We start from the raw sequence: 14763 nt of genomic DNA, 5'->3' as shown, positions 1-14763 counted from the left end.
TAGCCCAATTTCATAGCCTTAAGAGTGTGCATATCACGAATGCTTGGTCTTGTTGGATTTGTGAGAATCTACTGAATCTACTGGTACCTTGTTTCCCATGTAACAATAAGAAATATACTCAAAGCCTGGATTAATCCTTTTAGTCACATAGCACTACTATTATTCTGAACACTACTGTAAATAAAGAATTCTGAAAATACTGATATATTGTGTTTATTTTGTGCCCTGAGAAATTAAGTCATAATCATGAGGAATTGTGTAGGGTCATCATGTAGGGTAACGCCCCTCAAGGCCCTCTATTGACACGAATGGGGGAAAAACTGAATTTTCTAGTGTTTTTTGTGGACTTTGACGGTGAATACATCAAACTCTTTAACATGTGTATTTTAGGAGGATGTAGTCACATGACTAGTAATGTTTATTAGGTGGACAGATTCTCCAAAAATATTTTGATGAGGAAAGGGCAGATTTTGTTCACTTATTGTATTATTATTATTATTATTATTATTATCGTTTTGAGTGCCTCTGAGACAGACTGTAGAAATGAAGCACAGCATGAGAATGGTCTTTAAAACATGGATCTAACCTTGGATTCTATTCTTTCTGTTCATGGACACAGGTAGAGCGACTCTCAGACAGATAATATAGTCAGTGCCTGACGTTACATCATCATTATGGATTAAAAACAGCTGTCATTTTTCAGATGCACGCTGGCTTATTTTACTTTTATCAGCTTTATCAGGACGTGCACAAGTTATCTGGTACAGATTGTTTTTTTAAAGACAGCGTTGACTGGAATGAAATACGCCCTTTAAAGTGAACTTGTGCCTCAGACTGACTTTGTTCTCTCCTCTTTGTTCTTTGCCTTGTTGCTCTTTGTCATCACATCAGAATAATGAGGGCAGGAGAAACACAGAATTTTGGCCGGAGCAGGGACAGCCAGCATGAATATTCAGTTCTACATATGGCACTGCACATAAGGATCTGCATCCACTTAAAGGCACTAATTAGGACGCTTGATTTGAAACGAGGTGGCTGCGGTTGCTGTCAAAGAGCCTCTGGAGCTTCGTTTTCTCCGCTTGAGAGAAAGCGGGAAGGTGAGAGAGGAAGAAAGTAGTGCTTTGGATTACTTAACTGTGTCTTGACCTGCAACACAACACTGAGGCGCTTTTGTTTGAGAAGGAGGCGGAAAGTCATGTCACCTAACGCCACGGATCACTGATATTAAACCACCGCCTCTTCTTAGAACCGAATACTGTTTTGTTTTTAAGTTTGTGTCACTTTTATAAATTCCACACCCTGAAGTCTGCACACTGGATGGATGATTGAAGGTGTAGGTTCACTCTGTATGTGCACAAAAACAGAAACGTGCTTAAGAATCCCTCCAGGTTTATAAATGTCAGTCATTGTTCACAAAAGCATGTATGAATAAACCTGATTTCCACTGCTGTTCCCCTCGAGGTAATGTCATAACCTGTGAGGTCATTTTATATGTAAAATGTCTAAGTTATTCAGAAAATGAGTGATTTTCAGAACCTAACCAAGAACCTTATTGAAATGCAGCTTCTTTCACGGTTTCACATCCACACACTGGTATAAAGCTCCCAAAATCTATATTCTATATCTAAGTCTATATCTGTGTTCATAGACTGAATGAATACACTGTTCCTGCCATGTCTTTTCTACAGATGCCTGAAGGAGACCTTACGGTCGAAACATTGCTTTTGTTTAGTCAATAAATAGATTTTGGGAGCTTTATACCAGTGTGCAGATTTTCCTTCTCTTTTTTGCCGTTGTTACTCAAGGCCATCAAATATAGCCATTGGGTATTGCAAAGGGTTTTTGCCTGTCCGTCCGTCCGTCCATCTGTCTGTGCTCAGCATAAGTCCAGTCCTTGGGACACAGACCTTGGACAAGTTCAAAGATGGTTAACCTTGATGTATTTTAAGAGGTTTAAATAGTTACATTCTGTTATAAACTGATCCATTGAGTTTTTGAGTGACACGGTGACAGCCAGACAGAGTAGAGCTGCACCGTGACGTCAGCCGCCGCTCTCTTCAAAATACAGACATGCTGCTCCCCTCCACAGCATGTCTTTTTCCTGGTTCTCTCCCTCAGCCCCAACCAGTCCCAGCAGAAGACTGCCCCTCCCTGAGCCTGGTTCTGCTGGAGGTTTCTTCCTGTTAAAAGGGAGTTTTTCCTTCCCACTGTAGCCAAGTGCTTGCTCACAGGGGGTCGTTTTGACCGTTGGGGTTTTACATAATTATTGTATGGCCTTGCCTTACAATATAAAGCGCCTTGGGGCAACTGTTTGTTGTGATTTGGCGCTATATAAAAAAATTGATTGATTGATATACATGTTTCTCATATATTATGTAAAAGCTAGTGAGAAATAAACACTTCTAAGCTAGTGAGAAATAAAAACTTCTAAAACTGAAAACGCTGTTTTTCGGACCTAATAACACCTCTGAATTTATTTACATTTCACAGAGGTTAGCATGGTGACATCACTTCCTGCTGTAGCTAATGGCTAACAGCTTCATTTCTGGTATATTACATAAACACTTCAAAAATGGAAAATGCTGTTTTTGTAACCTGATACCTCCTCTGGAATAATTTCCAAGACATTTTCAGACATTAGCTTGCATGCTAACTTTTGCTAACTCAAAGCTAACTTCCTGTTTGTCTCATTGATAACTGCAAATGCACAGAGGGTGATCTACAAATATTCCTTGATTTGCACAACATGAACTAATGATAATTTGATTTGAACATATACAAAGTTTACATAAGACAATAGGGTCAGAATAATTAAATAAACAACTGCAAATTATAAAGAACACAATGCTCATATGGTTAAGGGTATTTTAGCATTGCCTCATATTTAACTACATAAGATGGTGGCTGCACCAACTAACTTCACCCATTGCCAGTCTATGACGTGTTTTCTCTTGTATTTATAATCTGTATGTTCTGATACACCATTAAAATCTATTTTATACTCGGTGATGCATTTTAAGGGTGCTCCCCTTAAGGGCCCCTTCACACATAGTACAAATTTGGTCAATTTGCACATAAAGCGCACATGAAGCAGGTATCGTGTGCAAAAACGAGTAAAATCATAGCTGCCTCGTACACCTGTTGCTACATCTATTTGTACACACCAGCGGCTGAAAGGCAGAGTGTGCACTGTGCGAACCCATCTAAGCCTCTTGTGGCAGGTGTCGACCAAATTCCAGCTGACACACAAAAACATCTAACACCGCTCGTTTGGCACTTAGAAAATGTGTGTCCATTCACACTATTAACACGACAACAGTCAGCCGACAATCACTGTCGAGCTGGCAGTGAAATTTGTCTAAGTGCCCCACGACTGTGAAGTTGCACATGTCGTGTGCCATTTTGTCGGCTCCCCCCACAAAACATCCGTGTCGGCACCCCCCCCCCCCCCCCACCACCACCACCACCACCACAGGTGAGGCATCGCTCATCTGATCACAGAGTGACATCTTGCTCTGTGCACTGACAGGACAGGGGCGTGACTGACTTACCACAGCTGTTGAGACATCTCTGGTTCTGGACATGACAACGGCAGCACACGTCCCATGTTCTGACGGACACGCACATGTGGGTGCTTGTGTGGAAATACACAAAAATATAAAAATGGACTGTCAGTCTGTTTGGACACGCAGCAGGCAATCTGAATGCCACTGTGAGTGGCGTGCCGCAGGACCAGGACAACCCAACAGTATGACAAATACGCCACTTTCAGTCATGTATCAGCAGAAATACACTGTACCAAATGCCGTTTGGTGAGTTATCACAGCATTTTTTGTTTTGTTTTGTTTTTTCTTTTTTTTTTCAAAAATATGTTTATCTGCTTGTTGATTTTGGCCATTTTACGCTCCTGTTAAAAGACAGTGATTGTAGTGCAGTGGTAAAGTTTCTGTCTGGTAATCAAAGCGTGCAGGTTCAAATCATGTGAGTGGCTTTTTTTTTTAACCAGGGTTATTTAGCCGTGGGCTTCTGTATTGCGCCCCCTTTTATGTATTTTTTATATTAACCCAATGATATTCACTAATTATACAGCTGGTTTTTATTTTATTTTCCTCCACATCAGCGGCACGATGTGGGGCACCTCATCACATGGAACACAGTACGAGCAGCTGCAGCAGCTTGCACTGTGTTCATGCTCAAAAGACACCGTTGCGTGCACAAACCAGCATCATGCACACCTGCCCATCGGCGCAATGTTTCACGGTGCGCTCATATGAGCTCTACCACCGTGACTTACCCTAGTTGTATGTATTCACACTATGTGTGAAGGGGCCCTACAGTTTAATTAAAGGTTTCACATTCAAGTGCATTATAGTACTTGTGGAAGATGAACACTATTAAATCATTTGGACAACAGGGTTTCAGTGTTTTTACTGAATCTGAATCCATGTTGGAGATACAGGAAGGCTACACTTTAGTCCAAACATGATCACAGTGCAGCTGAATCTGATTGCCAGACAGTAAAGTTAAGAGCAGCTGTACACTTTTTCAGTATGTGCTGCACATCATCATGAAGCACAGGCCTTGCTCAGACTGCCAGTAAAGATTAAACTTCTGTGCATATCTGATTTGAATCTGACTCCATGCTGCATGTCTGAATAGTCAGAAGTTGCATGAAATCTGTTTTTCCCCAAATATGTTTCAACCCTTATTTGCAGGTAGTTTGAAATGTGAGTCACATCAAATTTCTGCAAGCTTTTTGTTTTGTCTGAAACTCAGATCAGACTACCACTGTCTTTTGTTACATCTGTGACTTTTCACACCACATAAAGCTCCCTCACTGAGCTTTACGCAGTGAGATCTGTGATGACTCTCCTCCTGCTGCTATCATAAGAATTTAAAAAAAACTTGTGCAGGCATACACATACGCTCACACTCAAAAGCCCACAATAACCTGTAAATCACCTCCAAAAAACAAAGATGCTCTGAAATATAAACCTACACAAAAGTATATCGATGCACATTTGTACTGAATCACTGCCTCTGTTTTAATATCAGTCTGCTGCATGTGACTTCAGGCAGACAATGCAACCAGCTAATTACAAAAGTTGACATACAGTAGTGTTCAGAATAATAGTAGTGCTATGTGACTAAAAAGATGAATCCGGGTTTTGAGTATATGTCTTATTGTTACATGGGAAACAAGGTACCAGTAGATTCAGTAGATTCTCACAAATCCAACAAGACCAAGCATTCATGATATGCACACTCTTAAGGCTATGAAATTGGGCTATTAGTTAAAAAAAAAGCAGAAAAGGGGGTGTTCACAATAATAGTAGCATCTGCTGTTGACGCTACAAACTCAAAACTGTTATGTTCAAACTACCTTTTTAGCAATCCTGTGAATCACTGAACTAGTATTTAGTTGTATAACCACAGTTTTTCATGATTTCTTCACATCTGTGAGGCATTAATTTTGTTGGTTTGGAACCAAGATTTTGCTCGTTTACTAGTGTGCTTGGGGTCATTGTCTTGTTGAAACATCCATTTCAAGGGCATGTCCTCTTCAGCATAAGACAACATGACCTCTTCAAGTATTTTGACATATCCAAACTGATCCATGATACCTGGTATGTGATATATAGGCCCAACACCATAGTAGGAGAAACATGCCCATATCATGATGCTTACACCACCATGCTTCACTGTCTTCACTGTGAACTGTGGCTTGATTTCAGAGTTTGGGGGTCATCTCATAAACTGTCTGCGGCCCTTGGACCCAAAAAGAACAATTTTACTCTCATCAGTCCACTAAATATTCCTCCATTTTTCTTTAGGCCAGTTAATGTGTTCTTTGGCAAATTGTAACCTCTTCTGCACGTCTTTTATTTAACAGAGGGACTTTGCAGGGGATTCTTGCAAATAAATTAGCTTCACACAGGCATCTTCTAACTGTCACAGCACTTACAGGTAACTCCAGACTGTCTCTGATCATCCTGGAGCTGATCAATGGGTGAGCCTTTGCCATCGTGGTTATTCTTCTATCCATTTTGATGGTTGTTGTCCATTTTCTTCCACGTGTCTATGATTTTTTTGTCCATTTTAAAGCATTGGAGATCATTGTAGATGAACAGCCTATACTTTCTTGCACCTGCGTATACGTTCTCCCCTCTCCAATCAACTTTTTAATCAAACTACGCTGTTCTTCTGAATAATGTCTTGAACGTCCCATTTTCCTCAAGCTTTCAAAGAGAAAAGCATGTTCAACAGGTGCTGGCTTCATCCTTAAATAGGGGACACCTGATTCACACCTGTTTGTTCCACAAAATTGACGAGTCACTGACTGAATGCCACACTACTATTATTGTGAACACCCGCTTTTTCTACTTTTTTTTTTACTAATAGCCCAATTTCATAGCCTTAAGAGTGTGCATATCATGAATGCTTGGTCTTGTTGGATTTGTGAGAATCTATTGAATCTACTGGTACCTTTTTTCCCATGTAACAATAAGAAATATACTCAAAACCTGGATTAATATTTTTAGTCACATAGCACTACTATTATTCTGAACACTACTGTATTATAAGAATTAGTCTATGATTGCATGGATGGGATGTTCACTGAATAGTGATGTTGCTTACAATGATTTTAAATCTGTGCAGTGAGGTTTAATGAAATGGCATCATTTGTGCAAAATCAAACAAACTTAAAATTGACAAAAAATATTCAAGGCAGTCTGGCAGAAGAGCATAGCATTGAAACTACATCAAAAAACAAATAAGCAAGCAAATTCATCCAAGGTGAAAGGCAAGAGATATCATCAAATTCAAAAACGTTTAATGAAAAAGAAAGTTCATATTTACACTTTGTCACATGGTGCTCCAGTGCCTGATGGAGCTCAGCTCGCTGTCTCACTCCATTAAATGGTAAATGGATGAAAGTAGATTAAAGGTACTGTCTGTAAGTTTGAACACAGGAGTGAATGCTGTGTCTATCCAATATTAATATGTTTTTAACCTTTTAATTGTATTTATGACCTATGCATAACATTAGTTGACATGAAATATAACATTTGCATATTTAACTTTAATGTAAATTAGCTTGAGTTGTGGCTCTTACAATAGATGAACAAGCATTACACATCTTGAATTATTTATTGTATTTTATTCTGCTTTGCACAGGCCCGCTGATGTCTGAGAAGGGCCCGTCATATGGAGAAAATGGCCCATTAGTTCAGGCAGAGGGGCCATTTGCCCATTCCATCCTTTTAAAATATGAATCACAGATTTAGGATATTTTAATACTGCGTTTTTGTTGTTGTTGTTTTTGTTTTGTTTTTTTGTTTTGTTTTTCTTATTTCCATTCCAATGTTGAATATTCTTGATAATTAAAAAACTATTGCTATTTGAAAGGATGCACTTGCATTTTGATGCTGTGTTATTATTATATCAGTGGCACAAAATGGTCTTAAAAAGATGATGGCAGTATCATTTATTGTGATATTGTTTGAGGCAATATGTCATCCAGCAAAATTTGTTGTTGTTGTTATGATGTATGTTGCCACCTTTGTACTGCACTGCAGCAAAATGAAGTCCATTCAGGCACTCATGGATGTATTGTAGATCAACAATATGCACCTTTGGTGTGTTTCCTTTTTCAAGGAAACTAAAACACTTGATTCCATTTGTAGATTTCTACAGTTCACTGTGCAGAGTTCAGTGCGTCCCCCAGGTACAATAAGTGCTCCGATCATGGATGGAAAACAGCTGACCCCATCCTGACTCTGAAGTTGCCTCTTCAGCAGGAGCCCTCCTGTCACGTTCCACCACTCAGAGTGAGTTACAGTATTCTTCTGCTGCGAATGTCTGATGACACACTAAGAAGCCATTTAGTGGTTTGGGGCAGAAAAATGATAGAAAAATCCCTTTCCTAATGACATGTAGCATCTCTGAGTCATTCTTCATCACAGTCACTGCTGGAGAATATGGCAGATAACATCAAACGTATTCTTATATGTCAAATAAATGTTCAACTTTTGTGGTTGACTCACGTTTTTGCCCGCCGTAAGAATTCCATCCTGGAATGAGATTGAGATTTTCACCAAAATGAAAATTCCTCATGTTAAAGGAACACATATTTACACTGTGTTATTTTATAATTGTTTTTTACATTTTGGGTTATGCAGCAGAGCAGCATGGTGGGTGCAGGCACACAGCAGCAAGGTCCGGGATTCAAAGTCCACCCGTGTCCTATTATCTTTACACATCTGAGCCTGTATCCACGAAGCAAACTAAGGCTAAAAACAGCTTGTCAGGAAAGATGACTTTAAGCTTGCTTTCAGCTTGTTTTCATCTTGGAATATAATACGAGCCATGGAATTAATATACATGCTGTTGGATTAAACTGCACAGTTTTTGGTACCTTCTAGGAGTAAGTGAGGTCATACCGGACTTTCCATTGTAAATGGGGAGGCCCACGGAATGAACTCGGTGGTGAAGACGAGAGAATATGTCTAAGAATGATTCTAACATGACAAGTATGATCAAATGAAGTAGTAATGTGTTAAAATTAAGAGTTGATTAGAAAATGTATTTTACGAATAAGTGAAATGAATGATTATATGAGTTGTTTTTCATAAAGAGTGCAGAGTCAGAGAAAAAGAGGAAGTGAAGAAGATGTCGCAAGCAGGGCAAGAAAAGCTGATGTTAAACAACTGATCAAATGATTAAAATGTTAGTAAAATATGAAATGAATAATAAGGAATGAGAATGTTTGTATATGATCATATGAATTGTTTTTATGTAAAAGAGAGTTGTAATGAAATGATTGAATATGATTGATGTGATTCTAAAGAAATGATTTAAAATAATGAATTCTCAGAAAAGCTGAAGTGTTAACAGAAAAGAGGAACTTGAGAAATAAGTTACTGGTAGGGGCTGCGGGGATTTCCAGTAAAGCAGAAGGAGAAGGGAGGAGGGTTTGAGTCAACAGTGTCCCCATGGTAACCAAGATCATCTGAGGACGACTGGAGTCAAGAACATATATAACCTGTTGAAACACCAGAAAACGGGGTTATTCTTCCAGGGAGAGGTGCTGTTGTCACTACTCCCCTGCTACGAGGAGATCACAAGACTTGACCATCTTGTGAGCAGCAATTGGAATCGTGGAGTGAGAGGACTGGAGCCATAAAAGATCATTTGAGAGAGATTTCAACTCCCACTCAGGCCGTCCAGTCACGGAGTAGCAGAACAATGGAGAATAACCACTGGCCTTAAGTCTGAGTGGGGAATGTTCAACGATTTCTCTCTCAAGGAACATCACAGCATACCAGAATGGATTAGATCAACTTTTGGTTGATTGAAGATGGAATAAACTCTTATGTGGATTAACTTCCTGAAGGATTATAATATCACACAAGGATCGTGGTCAGCTAACGACTAATAGCTGATGAAGAGGAAATCAAGTTCATCGAGCTGGGGACCCTAACCTCAAAAACCTCCTTCCCTCACTCCTAGAAAAAATTGTTAAGAAGTCAATCCAGTCCCAGTCGAAGTAAGATCAGTCAGAATTATTGAATTAAAAACAAAAATCTCTGCCAATCATTATTCTAATTATATTTGAATTACTATTGTGAAATTATCACCATATAATCTATGTTGATTATGTTATTGGCACTTGCAAAACCTGCAATAAATTTCCAAGCATGCAGTTAAAGTGTTAAGGCTCGGACATTGGATTATTGATGCTTCTTAAGGTGTAAAAGTTAAAGTTTACTGGGTGTACAACATCAAAAAGGCTCTAAAAGGTTAGTCTGGTTTGTTAATGAAAATAACACATCCTGGGGACTCGCTGTACGAGTCACTAAATTTAAAATCTAGCAACATTCCAAGATCCCTGATCCATAAGAGGAGAGCTGCCGTTAACGGGTGTGGCCAGTTCGTATCCTGGTTCCTGAGAAGGCTATTCGACCGGGGTGCGAGATCAGCTTCAGCGGGGTGGACGTCCGGATGGAGGCAGTGAGCAGCTAGACGAATCTCCTCGCCACCAGCTTGAACAGCCTTTGTGCAGCCCTGCCGGGTAATACCCGTGGAGACACGAAGGTCGGACCCCAGAGACGGAGAGCTGGTTTTGTACACAAACACACTCATCGGAGGGTGAGCGTGTGCCGTGTATCTAAAAAGCGGGATCTGACACGTGGCGCCCGAACAGGGACCTGACAAAGTGTAGTCGGGTCCGAGGAAGAATCCTGGCCAAAGGAGAGTCTTTGCCATTGGGCAAGTGGAAAGCCTCTGAGTAGATTACCAAAGGAGACAGTGTTGTGGAGAGTGTTGGCTGATGGCCTGTATAGGTCCAGTAACGGCTTGAAACATATCTGTCCTCCAGAGGTGTGAAAATTTGGAGGCGACCACCAGAAGGACGAAGTAAAGACAACAGGAGTAAGTATCCCAGGAAGCTGGGATCAAGGACGAGAAGCAGATGTGTCACTGCTGGATCGTCTGGACTGGGACGAGAAGCAGATGTGTCACTGCTGGATCGTCTGGACTGGGACGAGAAGCAGATGTGTCACTGCTGGATCGTCTGGACTGGGACGAGAAGCAGACGGGGATAGCCTGCTGGATCGTCACAAAACGATGAGGAAGGGAAGCAGGCGAGGGAGCCTGCTGGATCGGATCGTCAATAGAGCAGGTATGAGAGTATACCATGCAAAATGGTGATCTACAAGAGAGAATAGGATCATCAACCCATGAGGTTCCTGAGGGGAGAAGCGGGAAAAGGAGCAGCTGATTTGGAATTAACCTCTGGAATTAGCGCTGAATAGCCAAGTAGTCTGTCACTCATCCCTGACTCAAGGCGCCAAGAGAGGCTTTGAAAGGCAGACGACTCGAGACGACAAGGACCATAGCTGAAGTCAAGGAGACGACAGTGGTGGAATCGACAATCTCAGCAACCGAGAGAATAAAGAGAGGACAATCATTACGAAACATTAAGTTTAGTATTAAGAATAAGCAGTGAAAATATGGCTGAAGGAGAGCCAGGACCCGTAGCAAACCCTGAATCCGAACATGAAGGGAAAAAAGAAGTGGATTTTCGGCCACACAGAGTGGTATTGTATGGACGAGGATATGATACTTGGGCAGAAACAGTTCAAAAATATGTCATAGATCAAAGTGTGGAAACTGATGAAGAATGTTTCAAAGAAGATATGGCAGAAACTATACACACATTAGGGATATATTATCCAGGTAAGCATAAGGAGGGGCAGATCCTGGCCGTTTTGGGGAGCCCACCAGTCCCAAAGGACAAGATGGGGACCAGAGAGTGGCTTGAATGATGGTGCAAACTTCTCAGAGAAGAGTGAAAAGAGGACAAATCACCGCCTTAATAGGCCCTGAGAAAAGTTATGACTCCGTAGTAAAAATGACATCTGGGTTGTTGGAAGTAGAGACGGTCCTGGTTGATGTTAAAGCAAAATCAGCGTCCGTATATGCTGAGTTTAAGTCCATGGCAGAACGGCTAAAAGGGTTAGGAAGAATGCTTAAGGAACAATATCCTATAATGAAAGATATGAGTGGAAGTCAGATCCTCGACAATGAAGATGAGGGCAAGATAGATTCCCAGGTCGAATCTGAACAAAGCGATGAGGAACACAAGCCAGAGGGAAGTGGAGATGAATTGATATCCCCGGGAGGTCCTAATCCTGGGAGAAGTGGTCAAGAATATAAAAGCCCGGACCAGCTCCGCACAAGCTTTGACCCAGAGTGGCCAAATTTGCCCTTGGGAAGTGTGAGAGGAACAACCTCAACAGTTAGAAAACAGACAGAACGCCTGGTTGAGCAGGAAAAAAGACGAAGAAGCCTTCAGGGAGTGTCTGGACAGATATTCCATCAATCTCCCGAATGTGGGCCCAAAAGCTTGGGACAACTTAAAGCTGAAGAATGTGTTGCCGGACCGAGTTACCATATTAAAGAGGAAGGGCGTTCGCAGGAGATCTTTAGAAAATCCAAAGCAAAAACCCACCATGTATACACTGAATCTGACTACATGGAGGAATTGGACCCTATGCCCAAAGGAACTAAAAAAATGGTGACCCAAGACGGAAGGCGGGCATATCATTATTTTGGTAGTCCTTGGGATATAGATGGAGATAGTCTCATTGTCTTCACAAACCCCAGACTGAAAATTGCCAACCGAAAATTCCAAGCAAAGCTCAAGGAGCGGGCAGGCAGAGAATACCAAGAAGAGCTTAAGAGTATAAAAGGGAGAGGTCTGGACGGAAAATCGATGGTGATAACAAGCGCACCGCGAATGGCTTATCATGCACTCATACATGTGCCCTTTGAAAGCTACCCAGGGAGAGAAAATTCGATCGTATACATGGAGGAAATGCTGAAGACTCTGGGAACAGCTATTGATTTGGCCAAAGAACGTCAGCATTGGCGGGTGGTGATATGTGTGGACGGATTACGATCTGGACATATGACATGGGAAGAGGCAGAAAAGGTTGCCATGGCAGCCGTGAACCTACACATGCGTACCCCAGGAGCATGGGGATCAATGAGAGAAATGGTGGTGGTCACTAGCAATGAGCAGGAGCAAGATCGAGTGAGAAGGGCACTTGAAGCGGTGAACCTAGGACCAAGTAGAGCAGGTCCAAGGAAGGGTGCAGTTGGAGCAAGTGGAGTGGCAACTAGTCCCCCGCTAGTGATGCAGTCCATCCCCACGGCGACAAGTGAGAAAAGATCAGTTCATGCTGTGGGAGTGCAGCAATTAAGGATTAAAACCCCACGACCAACATTAAGACGAGTTGCAAGTGGGCTCCAGACTATCATCAGTGTTGCCACAGTTACTTTGAAAAAGTAATCCAATTACTGATTACTGATTACTCCTTGAAAAAGTAACTTAGTTACTTTACTGATTACTCAATTGTAAAAGTAACTAAGTTAGATTACTAGTTACTTTTTTAGTTACTTTCCCCAGCTGCCGACAACAACTCACTTTATCAACTCAACTTTTTTTCTTATATAGCGCCAAATCACAACAAACAGTTGCCCCAAGGCGCTCCATATTGCAAGGCAAGGCCATACAATAACCATGAAAAACCCCAACGGTCAAAACGACCCCCTATGAGCAAGCACTTGGCCACAGTGGGAAGGAAAAACTCCCTTTTAACAGGAAGAAACCTCCAGCAGAACCAGGCTCAGGGAGGGGCAGTCTTCTGCTGAGACTGGTTGGGGCTGAGGGAAAGAACCAGGAAAAAGACATGCCGAGAAGGGGGGCAGAGATCGATCACTAATGATTAAATGCAGAGTGATGCATACGGAGCAAAAAAAGAAAGAAACAGTGCATCATGGGAACCCCCCACAGTCTACGTCTAAAGCAACATAACCAAGGGATGGTCCAGGGTCACCCGATCCAGCCCTAACTATAAGCCTTAGCGAAAAGGAAAGTTTTAAGCCTAATCTTAAAAGTAGAGAGGGTATCTGTCTCCCTGATCTGAATTGGGAGCTGGTTCCACAGGAGAGGAGCCTGAAAGCTGAAGGCTCTGCCTCCCATTCTACTCTTACAAACCCTAGGAACCACAAGTAAGCCCGCAGTCTGAGAGCGAAGCACTCTAATGGGGTAATATGGTACTACGAGGTCCCTAAGATAAGATGGGACCTGATTATTCAAAACCTTATAAGTAAGAAGAAGAATTTTAAATTCTATTCTAGAATTAACAGGAAGCCAATGAAGATGAGGCCAACACGGGTGAGATATGCTCTCTCCTGCTAGTCCCCGTCAGTACTCTAGCTGCAGCATTCTGAACCAACTGAAGGCTTTTTAGGGAACTTTTAGGACAACCTGATAATAATGAATTACAATAGTCCAGCCTAGAGGAAATAAATGCATGAATTAGTTTTTCAGCATCACTCTGAGACAAGACCTTTCTGATTTTAGAGATATTGCGTAAATGCAAAAAGGCAGTCCTACATATTTGTTTAATATGCGCTCTGAATGACATATCCTGATCAAAAATAACTCCAAGATTTCTCACAGTATTACTAGAGATCAGGGAAATGCCATCCAGAGTAACGATCTGGTTAGACACCATGCTTCTAAGATTTGTGGGGCCAAGTACAATAAATTCAGTTTTATCTGAGTTTAAAAGCAGGAAATTAGAGGTCATCCATGTCTTTATGTCTGTAAGACAATCCTGCAGTTTAGCTAATTGGTGTGTATCCTCTGGCTTCATGGATAGATAAAGCTGGGTATCATCTGCGTAACAATGAAAATTTAAGCAATACCGTCTAATAATACTGCCCAAGGGAAGCATGTATAAAGTGAATAAAATTGGTCCTAGCACAGAACCTTGTGGAACTCCATAATTAACTTTAGTCTGTGAAGAACATTCCCCATTTACATGAACAAACTGTAATCTATTAGACAAATATGATTCAAACCACCGCAGCGCAGTGCCTTTAATACCTATGACATGCTCTAATCTCTGTAATAAAATTTTATGGTCAACAGTATCAAAAGCAGCACTGAGGTCCAACAGAACAAGCACAGAGATAGTCCACTGTCCGAAGCCATAAGAAGATCATTTGTAACCTTCACTAATGCTGTTTCTGTACTATGATGAATTCTAAAACCTGACTGAAACTCTTCAAATAGACCATTCCTCTGCAGGTGATCAGTTAGCTGTTTTACAACTACCCTTTCAAGAATTTTTGAGAGAAAAGGAAGGTTGGAGATTGGCCTATAATTAGCTAAGATAGCTGGGT

This window comes from Thalassophryne amazonica, chromosome 2 (assembly GCF_902500255.1).
Source record: "Thalassophryne amazonica chromosome 2, fThaAma1.1, whole genome shotgun sequence".
Classification (NCBI taxonomy): Eukaryota; Metazoa; Chordata; class Actinopteri; order Batrachoidiformes; family Batrachoididae; genus Thalassophryne; species Thalassophryne amazonica.
The sequence above is the reverse complement of the archived record's forward strand: the minus strand, read 5'-3'. Positions refer to the sequence as shown.